Source organism: Corapipo altera, unplaced genomic scaffold (genome assembly GCF_003945725.1).
Source record: "Corapipo altera isolate COAL_440 unplaced genomic scaffold, ASM394572v1 61129, whole genome shotgun sequence".
NCBI lineage: Eukaryota > Metazoa > Chordata > Aves > Passeriformes > Pipridae > Corapipo > Corapipo altera.
The window spans coordinates 408,844-416,836 of NW_020884955.1; positions in this window are offsets into that span (position 1 = coordinate 408,844).

The window sequence follows — 7,993 nt, forward strand, 5'->3', positions numbered from 1 at the left end:
GAGTCATCCTGTACTTAGTCCATGAACTAAGGAATTAAAAAGACTTAGGAGGAGAGGCTGAGGTTACTTGGTTTGTGTACCTTGGAGGAGGTTGAGGGGTGACACTATCACAGTCTGCACCTTCCCCAAGGTGGGCAGCAGTGGGGAAGGTGTTGTCCTCTCTCTGGTGACCAGTGATAGGACCTAAGGAAAGAGAATGAAGCTGCATCAAGGGAAGTTCAAACTGGACATTGGGAAAAGGTTCTTCACTGAGAGGCTGATTGGCCACTGAAACAGGCTCTCCAGGGAAAAGGTCACAGCACCAAGCCTGACAGAGTTCAAGGAGTGTCTGAACAATGCTCCTAGTCACATGGTTTAATTTTTAGTCCTTCAAGGAGCCAGGAGTTGAATTCAATGATCCTTATGGGTCCCTTCTGATTTGAGATACTCAGTGTTTCTAAGAAAAAAACACTTTACCGCAGTCTGTGGACTAGAATTAAGAGTTTCCTGCAAAAATCAAAATATAAACTGTTTTCTTTTTTTCCTGTAAGAGGAAAACTGAATTCTGAGACTAAAATATGTGTGTGCATACATCATTGAGTTGAATAAGATAGAGTGAATTTCACAGTTTAGGGTGCAGTACTAAAATAAAAGGTCCAGAGGTGTGATTTACATATGACCAGCTTTCTTCCAGTTTTAAATATTTCACAGTAGACTGAGGATGTTTGATCTCAGACAAAAAAAAGTCTTTTGACCTTCAAATGAAAGCAAAAACTACCTTTGACATTTGCATAATGAAAGAAGCTGACTACACTGGCAGCTGCAATTTTCCGTTTCCAACTTCTCATAACAGAAGCTGTACAGTTTGTTTTCTCTGTGTCAAAGTTGTGTCCCTTCTGTGTTATGGCTGCAAATTACAATTGCATTCTAATCATCCAACCACTCTATTGAAGGATACAAGTCAGAAAATGGAGAAAAAAAATAGGGTTTTCCGTGAACTCCACAATCAAATCAAGTCATTACTGATTTTAAGTATTTATAAATTATATATTTAGTGGACAAGAGTTTTGTGTCATACAATTTTTAAAATAAGGTTATGCAAGAAAGCGATTATGCAGTTCATAGTATAATGGCCAATATTTCTTTATTATAAGGCATCTTGATTTTTCTGGAATCTTTGGTGTTTGAGTAAACAAGTACTATGCTTGTTCAATGTAAGCATTTCTTGTTCATTCACTCAAAGATGAACCCTAAGGTGGGTCAACCAGTGGATGATTACTGAGGAACTTACAGAAATGGGCAGTTTTAAAGATCACCTTAGATTCCTTTTGTAGAAATAAAATTACCCTCAGAAAGCTGCTATTCACTTGACTTTTAGTCAAATCTCATACAAGTCTTGATCACCAGAGGGAGTTCCAGCCTAACTTATTAAAACATTTCTCAGGCACATACACAGTCTATTTGTCTTCCACAGCAAACATGAGGGACTTAACAAAGCTAATTCATTTTGCATTGAAATTCACACTTAATGTGTCTTAGCCACTCACCATACATACAATGTTATGCTTTCAGGACCACCAAAGAGCTCTTTTGGGTCTCAATGCCAAAACCCTTGCTCCTGTGTATTTTACTTTCAACAGCACTAGGCATGGAAAAGCCTAGGCAGGAGTCTGTGCATGTTGCAGTCAAGGACAGTGTGAGGAGTGTAGAATCCACAGGCAGTAAGGTAGGGATGCATGCAAAGAGCCATGCCGAGTAAAGGGCACTCTGGCTCCCACAGGGACCTTGCCTGCTGCCAGTCTCGCCCTCAGCAGCCCTTCTTCTGTATTTGGAGGAAGTCTAGTCCTTAAACAGAGTCATCAACCCACAAGCAGCCTTCTTACATAAGATTACAGTGATGGAAAGAAGGCCTCTGCAATTCCTGGGTTTTCTTATCGGGATATATGAACGTCCTCTTGGCTTATGGGGAATGCAGTTATCCACGGAAGTCCTGCTGCCCCTTCTCTACCCTGTCACAGCAATCCATGTGCTGCTCTGGCTCATGCTGTCTGACATCAGATTTACATAGCAAAACACGCCAAAGGCTTTTGCAAAGCTCTCCAGATCTCTCTCAGGAAAGGAGCAGGGGAAGGAGGAGCTATGCAGAACAGACATGACATTACCTTATCACCTTTTTACAAGCTGTCAGTACATGTATCAAGCCATAGAGCAGAATTCACAGACAGGATATATTCCACCTAAGGAAGCAGTAGTATTTCCCTACCTGCCACAGAACTACTCTCCTTGACAGAGGCAGCAACCAAATATACTCAGAGGCCTCTCTCTTACTTCTGACCATGATCTCATGTTGCCTCTTCAACCATTGTGTCCTGTGGTACTAGAAAACAATAACTCAGGTATTCTGATTAGTTAGTCCTACTTGACGTCTTTTGTCAATAAAGGCAATATAATCAGAAAGTACTTTCCTTATTTACTCTGAAATCACAGAATCAGATAGGTTGGAAAAGACCTTTAATATCAAGTCCTACCTATGACCAAACGTCACCATGTCAGCCAGATCACGGAACTAAGTGCCACGTACGGTCTTTTCTTAAACACCTCCAGGGACAGTGACTCCACCACGTTCCTGGACATTCAACTCCAATGTCTCATCACCCTTTCTCTGAAGAAATTACTCCTAATGTTCAACTTAATCCTCTCCTGTCACAGGTTAAGACTCTGTCCTCTCATCCTGTCGCTAGTTGCCTGGGAGAAGAGACTGATCCCCTTCTTGCTAAAACCTCCTTTCAGAGAGTTGTAGAGAGCAAGATGGTTCCCCCCAGTCTCCTTTTCTCCAGGCTAAACCAGTCCAGCTCCCTCAGCCACTCCTCAGAGGACCCTCCAGACCCTTCACCAGCATCGTTGCCCTTCTCTGGGTTCAGTCCACCACCTCAATATTCTTCCTGAACTGAGGGGCCCAGAACTGGACACAAAACTCCAGGTGCCAAGTGTGGGGATAATCCCTACCCTGATACTGTGGGTTACACTCTTCCTAATGCTGATACAGGCCAGGATGCCATTGGCCTTCTTGGCCACCTGGGCACACTGCTAGCTCATGTTCACACAGCTGTGTGATCAGCAACCCCACATCTTTTTCCACTGGGCTGCTCTCCAACCACTCTTCCCCCAGCCTGTAGCACTGCATGGGGTTGTTGTGGCCAAAGCGCAGGACCCAGCATTTGGCCTTACTGATCTTGATACCATTGGAATCAGCCCATCAAACAGCCTGTCCAGGTCGCCCTGCAGAGCCTTCCTGCTCTTCAGCAGATCAACTTGCCCATCCAACTTAGTGTCTCATGTGGGTGCAATTGATCCTATCATCCAGATCATCAATAATGATATTAAACTGGACTGGGCCCAACACTAAGCCATGGGGAAGCCCACTAGTGGCTTGCTGCCAACTGGATGCAGCACCATTCACCATCACTCTCTGGGCCTGGCCAGCTAGCCAGTTCTTAACCCAGAAAAGGGTACACCTTCCCAAGCCGTGGGCTGTCAGCTCTTCCAGGAGAATGTCATGGGAGATGGAGGCTTTGTTGAAGTCCAGGTAGACAACATCCATAGTCTTTCCCTCATCCACCAGGTCAGTCACCTGGTTATAAAAGGAAATCAGATTTCTCAGGCAGGACCTGACTTTCCTAAACCCATGCTGGCTGAGCTGGATCCCCTGGTTGTCTTGTATGTGCCATGTGATAACACTAAAGATGATCTGTTCCAAATAACTAATATGACCAATTTGCTGAATCAGAACCACTGTTTATCTGGGTAGACAATATACAAATTGTGAGAAAACAGAAAGGGAATAATTTAGTTAAAGGAAACAACGGAATAATAGAGTCCTGCAATAAAGAGTAGTATAACATATTAGAGGTGAGTGAGTAGAACACAAGAACAGGTTACTTCATTTGGACATGGATATGTGAGAGTATGTGGTCCTGTTCTTTGTTTATTACGCTGGGGTATCATTTCACAGCAAGAGATTCACTGTGAGTTATGGGCATTTGTTACTGAAATCAGTATTTTTATCCTGACAAATGCATCCACCTCGTAACATGGGAAAGATGCTCTAATTCCTTTTGTTCAAAACAAAAGTCACATAACCCAAGGTAAATGGCAAAAGGTACCTGAGGCCCTCATAAATTGTCTTTTCCCTTCACTATCTTGCTCTTTACAACTCTGCCATTCCTCAAGGCATTCTGATACCATATTAACAGCAGCATAATGTGCTTTACCATGTGGAATGGGAATGAGAAGGTTTGAATACCTGCGAGGAATGACATTTCTCCCCTTCATGGTCATAGGACCACTGGACAACTCAGGCTGTCAGTATCTCAAATTCTAAACTGTGGGCCCTTTGTCTATGTGTCTGACAATAAAACTGACCTGAAATGCAAGCAGTGCTTGGAGGAGCATGCCAGCTGTATGCAGACAATCTTGTGAAGCTTTTAGCCTGGAGAGAAAATTCATGGGTTCAGTGCAGAACTAGATATCTGTAGCACAATTAATTCTCAGAAATGGCAATATTTAAGGTTGATGCAAATTTTGCAAGAGATACTATGCTTCAGATCTGTCTAATCTCTAGCACTTAGAGATCTGGATGAGACAATCAGCTTTCTAACTTGAGGGTCTTGCAACTTCCAGTGAAATGGTACTATGTGGTGCTGGAAGCAGGATGCTGGACTAAACCAAACTCATATTTCATCTTACATAATAAATCCAAGAAAATCTTGGGACTTAATTTCACCGTTTCTTTTTAGACTAAGGGTTTATGGTTATTATCCATTATTTCTTTTGTAGGATAGAAAAGACTAAGTGAAAAAATGAACAACTATCTTGTTACTTCAGTTGCTGTAACCATATTTTTGTTTATGTCTTTTCATCTCATTCTGCATCTTGACCTATTACCTGAAGAAGCTGCAATTACAAGAAACTAAGATCAATTTTCCCTTCCCTTTATCTAGGCTGGCTTTTACTGTTTCTTGTCAGATCCAATGAAGTCAGACTGAGACCTGCATTCTTTGTTAATTTGTATGGGAAGATGAGAGTTGAATTGGTCTTTAGGTCTATTTCATGCATAATGATGTCATATAAAATCTTAGAAGGAGATTGAGATTTATATAATATATAAATATACCTTGGCAGAAGCATTTGTGTAAGCTAAGCCCTGTGCTCATAAGCTGCTGCAGGACCGGGGACACAAAGCTAAGTCCTCCCTTGGGCTGTTAAGCATTCATCACTCCCAGCACTTTCAAGCTGCTTTTGTTGTTCCGAGTAGAGGAAGAAGTGTGGGTGTGTATGTGTATTTAAAAAGCCTCTACAAATCCCAGTGCTTATGTGTTTTGGGTTTTTTTGTTTTTGACATTTGGCCAGTAAGTGTCTCCACCAAGTGTTGGGGGAGTACTCAGAGGACTCACTCAAACAAAAGGAAATCATTAATGGGTTATGAAAAAGATTATATTTAATGGCACTAATTAAATTGCATTTTTAAAAATTATCCTTTGACTTAAGTATGAACAAATTCATTTGCAGTGGAAAAATTGAGTCATGCTTTAGGGATAATATTTGATAAAAACTTTCTAAGACACTTCAGTAGAAGTTTTTACTTAATGTTCTGATGTTTTATGAACCAACAGCATTTAGAAATGTAGTTAAAAATGTATTCAATGGGAGGCTGTGCTTGGGTTAAATATCATCGTGTACACATATAGGTCCCTACAGTAACTGGCCTTTCATGCTCCCTCTACCCAGCAAATGTCATTGACTTTTTATTCCCTTTTTTCAGCTTTCCCCCACTGGATTTAACAACATGCCCCATTCATGTTTTCCTTATTTTCCACCATCCTTGTGACTTAGCACTCTTACCTGGTGGCTCTAACCCATGCTCAGTGACACCAATAAATCAACGTTTCCCCCCTTTCAACATTTTCTATCACTTGTCACCCTTGGGCTCCCTGAAAGACCCATTCCATACTTTTTCTTCAGCAATTTTTCCCATTATTGTCTTACTACTCTAGGGGCAGTTCAGGGGAGATCAAAGATTTTTCTGTCACCTGTTTGCCACACCTGGTAGTTTCAATCTTTGTGCTTCCATCAGTTTAACTTTGACGTAAGGCTGACCACTGGCCTCAAGACCACTTAAGGTGCTGCACTCTCTGTCATGAGGACAATTTCTTGGCACCCTCCAGGTAATGATGCTGGGGGAAATCTACATCTGGCAACCCAGAAAGAGTCGGACCTGCAAAATCTAAAGCTGAGGTACACAGACACAGGCTCTGCTCTGAAAATGGTAGAAAAAGGTGATTCATGGACCATAGGAGCAGCATTCCCTCCACCAGCTGCTGGACTAAAAGCAGGATTTGGTGGGTCACTTGGGGATCCTTTCAAGCACCTCAAGAGTTTCAGAGGGAAAAACTAATAGTTTTCCTGCAGGCTGACCTAGAAAGATCTGCAAGATCAGCATCATGACTTGCAATAGCATGAACACATTAAGGCATTCCCAGCACCACAGCATGTTCTTGTGACAATGCAGCATCCTCCGAACCACTGCAACCCACTGCTTGTGCTGCAGCACCTGGACACTGAGAGCAGGAGCAGCATCAACCAGCTACCGCAAACATGTCTGTGAGAGGCTCAACAGGCCACAGACTTGCTGATTTGCTGCACTGCCACCCTGCAAACACTAAGGTAGATACAAGCCTGGGACAGCTGCCTGTTCTCACCAGGTGCATCTACAGCCTGGTTGGACTGGTCCCCACTCTCTGCAGGACCCGGCCTGGAGCCACCCTCCTCAGCAGGTGCCATCCACCTGCTGTACACAGGTGCTTTTTCCCTCTGCCAGCTTTGTTTGAGAATGGCACGTCAAGGCTGGAGAAGCAACAGGCAAAGAGCTTGTTTCCCACTCGTCTTCAAAGCATGGGACTGGGTTACTGTGTGGCAAGGCTTTTCCTATCCTGTTGCAGCACTAATTTTGGGGCCTTGCACACACTCTCCTTCTGCTAGATGGAACCTGAGTGCTAAAATCACTTGTCATTGGTAGATTGAAAGCCATAACAGGCACTTGTGATTTTTCTGTGCCCAGAGGCTGAGCAGGAAATGCTCCTTGCTGTGTCTGTCACTGGCCCATCTGATAGCTGCACTCTGCAGGGTGAGTTGGGTGGCTAGTCTGAAGGCTGACACTTCCACCCTGTTACACTCAACCCTGAGGGATCTTCTTGCTGCAGCAGACTGGGTAAACAAAACCGAAAGTAATCCCTGAGAAGTCAAAGTAGGCTGTTTGCCACATCACTAGGCTGCAAATTAAGCAACTTTACTTTTTTTTAAAGAGGTGAATGGGAACACTTAGTGTCCTTCCTTTCCATACCAGATAAAGACCTGGCAGGTACAAAGTCAAACCACAATCCCAGTCTCATTACTGGACCAGTTCTGTAATTGTGCATATTACTTATTTATTTTGAACTATTTATGTGCTCTTGAGGTGTTGATGTGGTGCTTGAGGGCATGCCAAGAGCTAAGGGGCAGTGTGGCCTGGGTCTCTGCCTGGAAATATTAGCTCTGCACATGGTTGGAGGGAAAATAATGATTTTGGGGGGGTTGGAGGAAAAGGTTTGACTTCATGCTTCTAAGTAATCTGGGCTTCCCTGGGAGTGCAAGAGACATGATCAAGGGGAAAAATTTAACCCACCTGTTTGCTCATTTTGACATTAAACTCATCTGTTTTTACTTTGTTCTTCTGCAATTGGAGGCTAATGTGCCCTTCTGTGGAAGATAAGCTCAGATATGGACGTCCATAAGCTTCTGCTTTGTTTGCAGAACTGGAGGGAAACATAGGAGCAATGTACAAAGAATGCAGGGTGACTGATATTGCCATTTAGGACTTATTCACCTGTCTCTTTCTTGCAGTAGGAGCTGTCCTTTCCTAACTGGTGTTTCCCTAGATTAGGGTGGGTAACCTTCAACTGAGTGTGACATTCCCCTA